We start from the raw sequence: 15,653 nt of genomic DNA, 5'->3' as shown, positions 1-15,653 counted from the left end.
CAGAAGTCCTGTAGGTATTTCTTGTACATCTGGCCCTATGGATGTGAAGGCTCCTTGTCCAACGGTTAAAGAAATTAAAAGTGGCTCTGAAGGCGTATCTATCGTACAACAGCCCCAGGTAGATTTCTTTGCTTGGGGGTGCTCCTAAAGGCAGCCCTCTTGTTGGAAGCCCAAGAGGAGGGGAGGGGGTCCCAGACAGATAGCCCCTGAGCACTGTCCTCTGATAGGCAAACGCAGCTCTGGCCCTGCCCCTGACAGCAAAGGGTAACAGATGTGCTTCCCACCCAAACAGCCTGTCTGCTTCTGCGTCCCTCACTGACTACTTCCCCACCCAACCCCACTCCCGTCTGGTCTCAGCCTCGGCCCAGCCGCCAGTCTGGTTCTCATCACTTTGTTTCTGCCTGGATCCTGGCTTTTGGAGTCTTCCTAGTACCCCCATTAAGGCTGTGTTTGCTGACCGGTTGTCCCCACCCAACGTCCTGCCCCCGACTCTCACCCGAGGGGCTGGGGTCCTGTTGTCTATTGGTGAACTGCCCGCTGAAGCCCCTGTTGCTGTGCTTCTCCCCGATGGAATACCCCAGGACCTTGTCTCAGACTTCAGATGCCGACTTCTTGCCCAGGATACGGATTACTGTTGTGGCATCTTTTGGCTCTTGTGACCTGGCTGCAGGGCCGGGCCACCTCTCAGTGGCTGCGGGGGCACTTGTCCATCCTAATGGATGCATTTTAGTCCGGGTCCCGGCCCGTCTTGGTCACGCTCCTTTCTGCTTTAACAGGATCAAGATGACAACATTCCAAGTCCACTGACCAGGATTGCCTCTGACACCTTTCAGGCATTCAACAAACGTTTACTGAGCACCTACTGTGTGCCATTGTTCTAGGCCCCGGGGATACATAGGTGAACAAAATAAAATCCTACTCTCATAAAGGAGACAGACACTAAACAAGAAATGAGATATATAAATGAGATCGTTTGAGAGAGTGATAAGGACTCTAAGGGCCATAAAATGGGGTAAATGGACAGAAAGTGAGGGAGGTGGGGGGAGGGCAACATATTAGATAGAGTGGTCACAAGAGGCATCTTTGAAGAGAGAACATCTGAGCTGAAACCTAAATGAAAGAAAGCAACCAGCTGTGAGGGAAAAGAATCCCAAGCAGAGGAAACAGCAGATACCAAGGCCCTGAGGCAGGGGTAAGGTTGGTGCATTTGAGGAACAGAAAGGGGGCTGGTGGGGCTGAGCAAGCAGGGAGGAGAATGTCGGTTTATTTAAGTGCAGTGGGAAGCCAGTGGAAGGTCTTAGCATCATCTAGATTCAGTAACCTTTGGGAAGATTCAGCAGGTTTACTGACTGGCAAGAGGGAAAAGCCTCCAGTTTTCTTAGCTCCTCTGAGAGGAATAGGCAGCCTTCCTGGGTGTGTGGGCCTCAGGGCTGTCCCTTCCACGCTGGCTGGTCCCCACCTTAAAATCCAGACTTGAAAACTGCCCCCAGACAATTATCTTGTGGTAATTAGTACCGCCAAGGCTCTGGTAGTTTTGCTGCTCAAAGCAGGCACTCACCAATCCTACCTGCCTGTATCTTCTGCAGCTCACCTGCCCAATCCCGTCCCTTCCTGTAGGATGACATTGCTCTCGCTCAGGCACCTGGGGACAGCCAAGAAGTCAGGGGGTTCCCCACTGTGGCCCCAGGAATCCTGAGAAGCTCTGGGCTCCATCCAGTCTCCCAGCCCCAGAACTTCCTGCTGGCAGCAGCAGGGTGGCGTGGTGGCGCCCAGGCCTCCCACAGACTGAGCAAGAGGACCTGGGAATGGGCTGTTCCCAGAGTGCACACTGAGGAAGGGGACTCAGGAGGCCAGAGAACGGTGACACTCTTGTTGCTGTGAGGGTGGTGAGGAGCGGGGGGCTTCAAGAGACGCAGGCTCCTCATTCAGCCTCAGTAAAGCTCTGCAACGATCCATGATGGCCAGTATCTCCCCACTACAGCCCCCTTTTACTTTCCAGACCTGTACCCTTGAGTGTTCAACAGAGACAGGACCTGGAGAAATAACTACGAACATTTCAATGCCTAGTGGACACCAGACCCTGTGCTAAAACACTTTATATTTTTTCACTAGCTCATTTAATTTTCCTTCAACCCTGTGAGGTAGGGATAATACCTTCCATTTTACTGATAAGAATATGGGTGCTGACCTGTCCAAGGTAGTAAGTGGTGAAGGGAAATTTGTCTTACTTCAAGTCTAGGCTCTTTCTATGATACTATACTGTCTTTCCAGCTGGTTCCAAGCTCCAGGATTTCTCCCCTTGCAGGGATTGTGGGTTTACTCCAACCAGTCCCCCTGATCCACAGAGGCTTGACCAGGAGGCCACTCAATATCTGAGAGGCCAGACGGGGACATTCATCCCTGGATGGGACACCCCTAACCACATCCTCCAGGAAACCCAAGTGGCTGACAGAAGAAGTGTCAGCTCCGGGCCAAAGGAGTCCCCGAGATGTCCTTGGCTTGGACGATAGCTAGGAACCACACAGCCGGCCGGACTCCGCAGCTCAGCCTTTGGGGCCTGCAGGATCCTGTTACTGGGACCCCCAGCACCACCCTTCCCCCAATATCGGAGCATTTGCTCAGGCCCCCGATTCAGCCTGAGGACTGGCTCTGGCTGAGTTCAGTGTGGCTGAGAACTGTCTCCGCAGGATCCTTCAGTCAGAGAGACCAAGACCAAATGCTTCTCTGAGCACCGCCACCTGGAGCGGTGCTGGGGAGGGAGACCCAGGCCGGAATAGCTGGAGAAGCCCACCCCCCAAGTGTAGCTGACTGCAGCCCACCCTGTGTGCATGCGGGGCGGGGATGGAGGGCTTGGAGACGTGCTGAGAGCTCCCTGGAAAGCAAGGCTTAGCTTCTCCTGCAACTTTGAGTGGCAGATGCAGAGAGGGGTCAGTGATTATTCTGTTATAGCATCTGAGGGGACAGAGTTGCTGCCTTAACTTATAGAGACCTCCCTCCACCCACCATCCCTCATCCCCTCACTGGGAGGGGCCTTGCTCCCTCTGGAAGGGCTGGCCTAGGCCCCACTGGTTTCACATCTAGTTCTGACTCCATGACTGTCCATGTCCCTAAGGGCTGGAGCTGCAGCAGCAAGACTGAGATAGGAATGCCAGAGATTGCCCTAGATTAGCAGTTCCGAAACGCTGGTTCACATCTGACTGAATGAAATCCGTTGGCACCGTGTTAAAGTATAGATTCCTGGGGCACCACCCTGGACATTCTGATCTACTAGATCTGGGGGCAAGGCCCAGGAATTTATTTTTTTTAAATATCCATAGTTGATTCTGACGTGCCTCCAGGTCTTTCTCTCTCCCCCGCCACCCCCAGGCTTCTTGATAAACCCTAAGATCTGCAACTACCTTTCCTGAGCCACGCCTTCAAACTTAGTGGTCTAGTTAACATGGAATCCAGCCTGGTGAGGTGGATCCTTTCCTAGGATAAATGAAACTGTTCCAGTCATACCAAACGTCCTTGGGCTGGGCGTCTGAAACTAGTAGGCAAGAGCCTCTTACCCATGAGAGGCCAATGAAGAACTAATTCGGAGCATAAATAGCTCTGCACTATGAGGACCACTCTGGACGCAAGGTTGATAATTCAATAGAAATTGCATGTCTGTTGTGCGCCCTCTGCTGGTAAAATTAGTGAAGGCTGGAAAGTGTTTACCGGTAGTTTGTTTTTTCTTTTTTTTTTTTTAAACATCTTTATTGGAGTATAATTGCTTTACAATGGTGTGTTAGTTTCTGCTTTATAACAAAGTGAGTCAGGGAAGCAGCTGCATAGCACAGGGAGATCAGCTCAGTGCTTTGTGACCACCTGGGGGGGGAGGAGATATGGAGGGTGGGAGGGAGGGAGACGCAAGAGGGAAGAGATATGGGGATATATGTATATGTATACCGGTAGTTTTTCTAATGGGTGCTGACCATGTCCTGGCAAGGAAGCCCATACAGAAGGAGCTAATCCTGGTCCCAGTTTGGGCACTTAAGACACTGGGAACTAGAAAGGTTACTAATTAAAAAAATATTGAGGTGGACTTCCCTGGTGGCACAGTGGTTAAGAATCCGCCTGCCAATGCAGGGGACACGGGTTCGAGCCCTGGTCTGGGAAGATCCCACATGCCGCGGAGCAACTAAGCCTGTGCGCAACAACTACTGAGCCTGCGCTCTAGAGCCCGCGAGCCACAACTACTGAAGCCCATGCGCCTAGAGCCCGTGCTCTGCAACAAGAGAAGCCACCGCAATGAGAAGCCCACACACCGCAACAAAGCCTGCTCGCCGCAACTAGGGAGAGCCTGCGTGCAGCAACGAAGACCCAACGCAGCCAAATAAATAAATAAATAATTTTAAAAAAATATTGAAGTGTAATTGATATATAAAAACAACATATTGACTTTATACAATTTGATGAGTTTGGACATATGCACACACCCCGTGAAATCATCATCACAGTCAAGGTAATAAACATATCCATCACCTCCAAAAGTTTCTTTGTGCTTCACGCTTTTGTGTCAAGAACACTTAAAATTTGTTAAGAGGGTGGATGTCATGTTAATGGTTACTCTTATAAGTAAGCTACCTTCACTAAATCACTGGGGCTTAACTCTCCTAAGGGAAATCTGTGACTCCTGGTGAGAACTATGAGCCTGGCAGCAGAGAGGGAGGGGAGACATTGAGAAGCACCTCACCTGTCCAGGAAGATAGATTTTGAATCTATCCAAGGGAAGTAACCCTGGGAGCCTTAAGAGAGACCCCTGGGGTCACAGGGCGAGTCCCCTAAACCATGACACAGTTGAAGTAGACAGAAATGGATTTCATGACCTGAGCTGACTCTGTGGTTGGTCCTTAGTCTCTTCTCCAGTATTGTGACTGGCCGCGTTTAACCTTTTTTTTTTTTAACATCTTTATTGGAGTATAATTGCTTTACAATGGTGTGTTAGTTTCTGCTTTATCGCGTTTAATCTTAAAGTATTGGAGGAAGCGTCAGGTAAAAGCACAGATAGGAAACCTGGCTTATCTGATCCTTACTCACCAATTCCAGGTGGAAACCTCGATGCTTCAGATAAAGGGGAAGTACACAGGTATAGTGGTCCTGCCTATCCTTCCAGGGGGATCATTCCATGGGAAGGTTGATATCAGATCTAGCCTAATTTTCAATCTCTATACCTCCAACTCAAATAATGACAATTATTAATGGCAGCTAATCTTTATTGTTTACTCTGCACTGCTAAATACTCGGTTATGTGCTTAACATGGACTATCATGCTTGATCTTCACAGTAAACTCTGAGGCACAGAATGATCAAAGCAACTTGCCCAAACTCACACTGTTGCCCAGGGTCAGAGCAGGGGCTAACCCAGGTCTGTCTAACTGCGGAGCCGGAACCACAACGCTAACTTCTCTTATCTCTATTTCTTTCTTTCTTTCTTTTTTTTTTTTTTTGCGGTAGGCGGGCCTCTCACTGATGTGGCCTCTCCTGTTGCGGAGCACAGGCTCCGGACGCGCAAGCCTAGCGGCCATGGCTCACGGCCCCAGCCGCTCCGCGGCATGTGGGATCTTCCCGGACCGGGGCACGAACCCGTGTCCCCTGCATCGGCAGGCGGACTCTCAACCACTGAGCCACCAGGGAAGCCCTCTTATCTCTATTTCTTTCAAGCCTGGAAGGAAGCTGTGCTCCTGGGCCTGAGACTAATGGCTCTACTCCTGCTGCATTCAGGACTAAGTAGTAGATTAGTTGAGAGTTGATCCTAGATGCCAGGGCTTGATCTGGTGAAATCCCTCTTAGCCCAGGGGTAGGTCCAGAACCTGGGAGTAGGGGCTGAGTAGGTACCTGAGGATTGAACTGTCCTCCTAGGAAGAGAGGGCAGGGCAGGGGGATGGAAAGGCTAGGAATGGGCTGGCTCTAACAGTTGGAACTTTAAAAAAGAGATACTTTAGGAGAGCTTCTTGCACCATTTGAGAGATGGGAAGAAATTACTTTCATGAACCTTTCCAGTTCTCCATTCATATGGACAACATCAAGAATAGTGTGATTGTGCGCTAGCTTTTTTCGATGGCCGTACGCATTTTAAGCCAGCTATGAAGATAATGACGTTTTAGGCCTTTGGATAAGGGTTGCTTCCTCGTCTGCAGATCAGAAGTCTGCTTTGAAATTGTGCAGATCTTCCACTAGAGAAAATGTTCAGATTTGACCAAAGCTGGGGCAGGGAGGATGGTGCTTCCGAGTCAGTACTTCCTGATACCATTTTATTTTCAGAATAAGTAACCTGTTTGTTCCTCTGTAAAATGGGATTGAAAATCATCTTTACAGGGATTTTTGAAGATTTAAATAAGATAGCATGCGAAATGTAGTGTACGGGTAAACATTTGTATATTATACTTTATTCAATTCCCCTAATATAAAGGGCATTAGGAAGAAACAAAAATGGAAGACTATTCAGGTTTTTCCAGATCATTCAGTTTTTAAAATAAAGCAGTATTGAATAAATTCTTCTCTTAAATTATTCAGAACTGAGGTAATTTGACCACAAAGCCACTTGAAAGTTACTGAGATAACTAAATCAAGTTTTTAAATTAATTAATTAATGTTTGGCTGTGTTGGGTCTTCGTTGCTGCACATGGGCTTTCTCTAGTTGTGGTGAGCGGGGGTTACTCTTCCTTACAGTGCGTGGGCTTCTCACTGTGGTGGCTTCTCTTGTTGTGGAGCATAGGCTCTAGGCGCGCAGGCTTCACTAGTTATGGCACCCAGGCTCAGCAGTTGTGGTTCACGGGCTCTAGAGCGCAGGCTCAGTAGCTGTGCTGCACGGGCTTAGTTGCTCTGCGGCATGTGGGATCTTCCTGGACCACAGCTCGAACCCGTGTCTCCTGCACTGGCAGGCGGATTCTTAACCACTGTGCCACCAGGAAAGTCCCTTAATCAACTTTTAAAGTCACTTCAAATTGTGGTCTTTAGGACATTCGAGTCAATCAGTAAATAGACAACTGGTTAAATAGCCTAATTTTCTAAGCTTGATATATTTATTGATTTACCCAAGGATTCTTATGCTTTGAGGCTCTGAAGATTTGCTAGATAGAAATGCCCCATTCTGTTCTCAACATTTTATCAAGAAAGAGAAACTTGTACAACTTCAAATGTTCCTTCTGTTCTATGTTATAATTAATCTATTCAGGTAGATATACTGGAGAAAATGGAGGACAGGAAAGGAGATAAGGGGCAAACAGATGGAGCAATTCCCAGGTTGAATGAAAATATCCCTAACTTCTGAGAAAAGCAGGTACTTTTGAATCATTTCAAAGTCCTACTAAAGGAAAGGCCACTTTACTGCTGGTATTTACAATTACACTTTTTCATAAAATTACTGGTATTAGATAATAAGCTGAGATTACTGGAAATGAATTCCTGGTAATAATCATTTAAAAAATTCCTGTAAAGATGGGATTCTCTCAGCACAAAAGGAATGTTTTCCCCCAAAGCAAATTAGATTCTGTACTCATTTTTAACAAGGCGGTGTCTTTTCATTGTCTTGACAGGAAAAGCCAGAACTACCCTCATTTCCGACATTAGACAATTATACCACATGTAATTGAAGCATTGTGATAAGATGTCATCCACCCTGCAGTCTGGAGGAATGTACTGCAGGACATCTGGACTACAAGCCAAAGTTACGGATAACCACAGTGCTGACGGATTGCCTCTAAAGCTGTCAATGAGAAGACTCCACTGATGTGTAGTTCCCAGGGTCTCCTTCCAGCGGTAGCAATAGTAGTAACAGTAGTAGTAATAGTAGTAACAGCAATGAAAGCAATCACGGCAGGAGCAGCAGCAGGAATGGCCCTAATGTTAGTAGTACGAGGGTAAGCAATGGCATTTATCGAGGGCTTACTTTTTGTCAGGCCAGTGCCAAGTTATTTATATATATATATTATATAATACACACACACACACACACATACACTTTTCACTGATGAGGAACCTGAGGCGTGACAAGTTTAGGTAATTCACCCAAGGCTACACAGCTGGCTAGGTTTAAACCCAGGATTTAAACTTAGGACTGTCTTATTTCAAGCCTGAATTCCCTTCATACCACCATATATCCCAGTGGTATCGATAAATAGATATTTTTCAGTATGAAGGATTAAAAACAGTAGAAGAGGGGCACAGTAGCCTCTCCAAGCTGCTTGATGACAACAAGATTTTCCACGTGGTCGAACATCAAAGTGACAGGAGTGAGGCTATGGAAGGATCTCAAAATCAGAGAATCAAGGTGTGTGAATATGAGTATGAGGTGAACCATGGTGTGATCAAGTACAAGGCAGTGTAATTTAGGAGAAATACCCTAATACTATTTATCAAAGACAGTTATGACTCAAATGAACCTAGGAGCGTTCATACACGTTCCCTAAAAATAGAAGTCTGGTGAGCTTGAGACACCAAAAGCTAATGGTATGCCTACCTTTAGTACTCTGTGCTTCAGCCATGATTCTCAAGAGAGACATACTGGGTTAGGAAAAGAAAGTTAACAGAAATGATTGTGAAAGTGGTATTGGAAGGTGGGAATGAAAAATAGGGAGGAGGTTGGTGGGAATGTAAATTGATACAGCCACTATGGAGAACAGTATGGAGGTTCCTTGAAAAACTAAAAACAGAACTACCATATGACCCAGCAATCCCACTACTGGGCATATACCCTGAGAAAACCATAATTCAAAAAGAGTCATGTACCAAAATGTTCATTGCAGCTCTATTTACAATAGCCAGGAGATGGAAACAACCTAAGTGTCCATCATCGGATGAGTGGATAAAGAAGATGTGGCACATATATACAATGGAGTATGACTCAGCCATAAAAAGAAACGAAATTGAGATATTTGTAGTGAGGTGGATGGACCTACAGTCTGTCATTACAGAGTGAAGTAAGTCAGAAAGAGCAAAACAAATACCATATGCTAACACATATATATGGAATCTAAAAAAAAAATGGTTCTGATGAACCTAGGGGCAGGACAGGAATAAAGACGCAGACGTAGAGAATGGACTTTAGGACGTGGGGAGGGGGAAGGGTAAGCTGGGAGGAAGTGAGAGAGTAGCATGGACATATATACACTACCAAATGTAAAATAGATAGCTAGTGGGAAGCAGCCGCATAGCACAGAGAGATCAGTTTGGTGCTTTGTAACCACCTAGAGGGGTGGGATAGGGAGGGTGGGAGGGAGATGCAAGAGGGAAGAGATATGGGGATATACGTATACGTATAGCTGATTCACTTTGTTGTACAGCAGAAACTAACACAACATTGTAAAGCAATTATATTCCAATAAAGATGTTAAAAGAAAAAAAAATGGGGAGATTAGGGTCATTCTATCTGAATAAAATGAAGGTAGAAATAAAATCAGGAAGTTTAGTAATAGACTAACAATAATAGTAACAAAGATGACTTACACTCCTGGGTGCCAGTCACTGTTCTAAGTGCTATATACATGTATTAACTCATTTAATTCCCTCAACCCTATGAGTAGGTGATGTTATTTGCATTTTACAAATGAGGAAACTGAAGCACAGAGCCCAGAGTAAAATATCTAGTTGCTGGCGGGACAGGAACTCCAACCTAGGTAGTCTGCTGCAGGCCCTGGGCTCTTAGCCACCCCACCGAACTGCCCCTTTAAGGTACAGGGAGGCTTCACTATGCAGTTTGGGATCGAAGCTCGTAATCTTAGTATCAAGGAAAATCTCTTGAAGCTGTTTAAGTAGGAAATAAACTTTACAGCGTAAGAAACTCCTTAATAGATAAAAATTGGCTGAAAATAGTAATAGTTTCAAGAAAAGTAGGCAAATGTGTAGATTTGATAAGCATGAGTTACAGAGAGAAGTCAGACATAATTTCAATAAGAGTCTGAAGCCTCTTGAGTTTGAAACAATGTAAAGTGACCATATACTCCAACACAAATTACTAGTCTCTTCCAGTTATGTATTTCTTATACTTTACGACCACAATCATGAGCACACAAGTTTCTCCTGATATAATTTCCAAAACTATGAAAATGGATATTGCTAGCCTCCAGTTTCATACTCCATCTTACAAATGATTCATGAACGTGAATGAAATGTCTAGAAGTTTATCTTAGTCAACACTCTCACCCAACTATTTTTTATTTCCCAGTTCAGAAAATCTAATGATTATTCTAGGTCAGCATTCTCCATACTGTATCTTATGGAGATTAATGTTTAAAAGTTATTAAGTATTGGGGGTGAAATTCCAGAGTCAAATAAATGTCTGCTAATTTTTTTCTTAGAGAACCATAAACCACATGTAGCATGAAAAATCCCACAATAAAGAATCTATTTAACTGTAACCCAGCATTTCCTAAAATTATTTGACCATGGCACTTTTAGTATGCAGATCATTTACAAATTATGGACAACTCTAGACCTAGATCCCTTCTTTTGCAGAAATGGACGAGTATTACTTTTACAAGAGTACATGTAGAGAGTTAACCATGACTAGGAATAATTGGGGTATTTCATTCTCTCAATGTATAAAAACTCTGTTTCTGCTATTGGGGAGAGTGGATGTGACATTCTGAATTCACTTTCTTCTAAGAACAAATTATAAGTGATGTTTAGGTATAACAAAAATACAATAATAAAATCCAAGAACTCCAGAACAAGTTAGTACCCACATTTTAGAAACAGGGCATCTGAGGTCAAGGATACTGCCACTTCCCTGGTGTTCTTCTCGCATCACTAGCCACGCCTCAGTCTCCTCTGCTGATTCCTTCTCATCTCTCTAACCGCTTATTGTTGGAATGCCCCAGGGCTTTATCTGTGGACCTTGTCCGTTCTCTATCTCTACTCTTTCCCTCGGAGATCTCATACCATCTTGTGACTTAAAAAAAAATTTAAATGTTGACAGCCTGGACCTCTCCCCTAAACTCCAAGCTCACACATGAGAATGTCCATGGCATCCCCACTTGGATATCTAATAGGCATCTCAAATTCAAACATGTCCCAAATCAAAGTCCTCATCTTCCCTCCCAAATCTACTCCTCTTTTAGTCTTCTCCACCTCAGTTAATATCAACATTATCTTCCCAGGTGCTTAGGTTAATGACTGTGGTGTCCCCTACAACACTTTTTCTCTCACACCTCACATCCAACAAATTCTGTTGGCTCAACTTTCACGATATAGCCCCAGTTGAACCACTTATAAACGTACACTCTTACCATCCTACTCCAAATCCCTGTTATCTTCCACCTGGATTATTACAATAGCTTCGAGCTGATCTCCCTGATTGTGCCCTTGGTCCCCTGCATCTTATTCTCAAGTCAGCAGCTAGAGTGATCCTGTTCACTGTACTTAAGAATTTTTGTTTTTCACTGAGGTATAAAACACTCCTGCATTCATCTGGAGAGGGTGTGGAGAAAAGGGAACCCTCCTACACTGTTGGTGCGAATGTAAATTGGTGCATCCAGTATGGAGATTCCTTAAAAAACTAAAAATAGAGTTACCATACAATCCAGCAATCCCAGCCCTGGGCATATATCTGGAGAAAACTCTAACTCAAAAAGATACATGCACCCCAATGTTCACTGCAGCACTATTTACAATAGCCAAGACATGGAAGCAACCTAAATGTTTACTGACAGATGAATGGATAAAGAAGATGTGGGACACACACACACACACACACACACACACACAAATGGGATACTACTCAGCCATAAAAAAAGAATGAAATAATGCCATCTGAAGCAACATGGATGGACCTAGAGATTATCATACTAACAGAAGTCAGAGAAAGACAAATATCATACTATATCACTTATATGTGGAATCTAAAAAAATGATACAAATGAACTTATTTACAAAACACAAATAGGACAGCCCTGGTGGTGCAGTGGTTAAGAATCCGCCTGCCAATGCAGGGGACACGGGTTCGAGCCCTGGTCCGGGAAGATCCCACATGCCGCGGAGCAACTAAGCCCCGTGCATCACAACTACTGAGCCTGCGCTCTAGAGCCCGTGTGCCACAACTACTGAAGCCCGCGTGCCTAGAGCCCATGCTCCGCAACAAGAGAAGCCACCGCAATGAGAAGTCCGCACGCCGCAATGAAGAGTAGCCCCTGCTCGCCGCAAGTAGAAAAAGCCTGCACGAAGACCGAACCAAGACCCAAGACAGCCAAAAATAAAATAAATAAAACTTTTAAAAATTAAATTAAATTAAATTAAAAAACAAAACAAAAACAGACTCACAGACATAGAAAACAAACTTCTGGCTACCAAAAGGGAAAGGGGGGAGGAGTGAATTTGGAATTTGAGATTAACAGATACACACTACTATATATAAAATAGACAAACAACAAGGATTTACTGTATAGCACAGGGAACTATATTCAATATCTTGTAATAACTTAGAGAATAAGTATATATGTATGTATAACTGAATCACCTTGCTGTACACCTGAAACACTGTAAATCAACTACACTTCAATAAAAAATAATAATTAAAAAATAAAAACCACAACACTCCTTTGTTCAAAATCCACTAATGGCCTCCTCTCCCAGAATAAACGCCAAATCTTCACAATTGCCTGTAAGGCTCTATACTACATGGTCCACATTACCTCTCAGGCTCCATCTCCTACTGTCCCCCCTTCTCCCCAACTTTACTGCAGACCCATCAGTCTTGTTGCTATTCCTTGAGCCAGGCATGATCCTACTTCAGGGCCCTTCTTTTTCTTCCTCTTATTATGCTAGCTGTAGATTTTTATTAGGTTTAGGTTAGGTTAAGGAGGTTTCCTTCATATTCCTAGTTTGCTAAGGTTTTTTTTGTAGAAGATTCACATGCCATAGAATTAACCATTCTAAAGTGAACAATTCAGTTGCATTTAGTACATTCACAATGTTGTGCAACCATCTTCTGTCTAGTTCCTCAACACTGTCGTCACCCTGAAAAGAAAACTCTACCTATTAAGCAGTCGCTCCCCATTCCCCCGGCAAACACCAATCTGCTTTCTTTCTGTCTCTATAGATTTGCCTATTCTGTATATTCCATATGTCTAATTATACAATGTGACCTGTGATTTTTTTTCACTTAGCATCGTGTTTTTGAGGTTCATCCACATTGTAGCATGTATCATTACTTCATTCCTTTTCATGCCTAGATAATAGTCCATTTTATGAATATACTACAATTTATTTATCCCTTCATCTGTTTATGACATTTAGCCTGTTTCCCTCTTTTGACTATTGTGAATAGTGCTATGAACATGCATGTACAGGTATCTGAGTCCCTGCTTTCGAGGCTTTTGGATACATACCTTGGAGTGGAACTGCTGGGTCATGTGGTAATTCTGTTTAACTTTTTGAGCAACCACCGAACTGTTTTTCACAGTGGCTGAACCATTTTGCATTACCATCAGCAACGAATGAGGATTCTAACTCCCCCTTCACGGCTTTTGCCTTTGCTGTTGTCTCTTTGGAATGCTCTTCTGAGATACCCAAGTGGCTCACTTCCTTATCTCCAGGTCTTTAACTCAGTTGTCATCCTGTCATGGAGGCCTATTCGGATGACCAAATTTAAAACTGCAACCTCCCAACTACCAACCCGTACTCACTATCCTCCTTCCATACTTAATTTTTCTCAAGAGTATTGATCATCATCTAACATACTATACACTTTTCTTATTTTCTATTGTCTATGTTCCAACACTGAAAAATAACCTCCACAGGGGCAGAGATTTCAGTCTGTTTTGCCAGCACCTAGAAGAGCGTCAGGCACATAGTAAGTGCCCAATAAATATTTACTAAACAAATAAATGAGGTCCAAAGAGGTGTTTTGGCAAAGTTTGACAAAACAGAGTAAGAAACAGTCTTTGTAGTTCAGAGGTTATTTTTCTAATAATGGTGATGGATTGAAACTGAGCCAATCCCACTTTTTATTCAGCTGTAACCAAGAAGCATGCGTGTGTAAGATGGCTATTTCTAAATCAGGTGAAAGGACTATTTAGAATAGCCTGAAAGTAAAGAGATCAGACTGTCAAGCTAAAACTCATTAGCACCAATTAAAACTCAACTAACTGCCTATAATAAGTAAGCTTAGTACTCACTGAGATGTTTTATTTAAATGAAGTAAAAAAATGATGCTACGGGATACAGAATTTTAAGAGCATTATACTTTAAGAAAATGAACCTAATACATACTGTAAGTAATAGAATCCTATGGAAGAACACAAAGGTGCAACCCTGCCTAAAATATTCCTATAGCAAGAATGTGGTTTATCGTATTTGTGAACTATGACAGAGGCAGAGAAAATATCTGTACATAAAAAGAGACCCTATGTTAAAACCACAAAGAAGTTATTTCTGGGCAAAAGTTTAAAGCTTGGTGCAATTAATACTGATGAATTATTCACCTGAAAATGGTTAAAATGGTAAATTTTATGTTATATATTTTTACCACAATTTTTGAAAAGTAAAAAAAATGGATAGAAAGATGGTGAATGAAAAAACATCTCAGAGACAGATATGGAAATAAAGACTAGAAATATCGCCAAGTCCACTACTAAGAAACAAGCAACTTTTGGAAATTTTGGAAAATCATTTACAGCAGAAATCAGTCTGGAAAATTGAAACTAATAAATTCAACTCTTTTGACTATGAGTTACAAATAGACTACATAACAAGTGAACCTTGAAATTGTCTTTCAATATGTTTCTGCTATAGGCTGAATATGTTTCCCCCTCCCCCCAGCCAAATTCAAATGTTGAAACCTAATCCCCAATGTGATGGTATTTGGAGGTGAGGCATCATTAGGTGATTACGTCATGAGGGTGGAGCCCTCATGAAAGAGATTAATGCCCTTGTAAAAGAGACCACAGAGAACTCTCTTGCCCTTTCTACCATGTGAGGACACAGAGAGAAGACGACTGTCTATGAACCAGGAAGCAGGTCCTCAACAGACAATGAATCTGCCAGCACCTTGATCATGGACTTCCAGCCTCCAGAAAAATGAGGAATAAATTTCTATTGTTTATAAGCCACCCAATTCTGTTATAGCAGCCCAAATGGACTAAGTTTCAAAGTACAATTCAAGAAGTTCTAATGCTAAGAGGAAAAAAACCACTCATGATTGAGCCAAACAACTTCTGAGCCTGCCCACCTTTACGGTTATTAGGATTACAAAGGGACTCTTGCCACCCTTTAAAGTTCTAAAAATTAGTAAAGTATACACAGTGAGCTTTTAACTGCGCTGAAGCAAAAACCAGAAGATGGATTCAACAGATAAAGCTCTCAGTCTGTAGGCCAAGTAATCAGGCTTCCATGTAAGAAGTAAAGCAATGCTCCTAGTTGTATGACAAAATCTGCAGTTTTTTTTTTTTTTTTGCGGTACGCGGGCCTCTCACTGTTGTGGCCTCTCCCGTTGCGGACGCGCAGGCTCAGTGGCCATGGCTCATGGGCCCAGCCGCTCCGTGGCATGTGGGATCTTCCCGGACCGGGGCACGAACCCGTGTTCCCTGCATCGGCAGGCGGACTCTAAACCACTGCACCACCAGGGAAGCCCTAAAATCTACAGCTTTTATGCAAAGTTATTTATTAGAAAATAATTCCAGAGGCACTTTAAC

This window comes from Aethalodelphis obliquidens, unplaced genomic scaffold, assembly GCF_003676395.1.
Source record: "Aethalodelphis obliquidens isolate GAN/ISIS:26980383/991018 unplaced genomic scaffold, ASM367639v1 scaffold77, whole genome shotgun sequence".
In the NCBI taxonomy this organism is placed as follows: domain Eukaryota; kingdom Metazoa; phylum Chordata; class Mammalia; order Artiodactyla; family Delphinidae; genus Aethalodelphis; species Aethalodelphis obliquidens.
The sequence above is the reverse complement of the archived record's forward strand: the minus strand, read 5'-3'. Positions refer to the sequence as shown.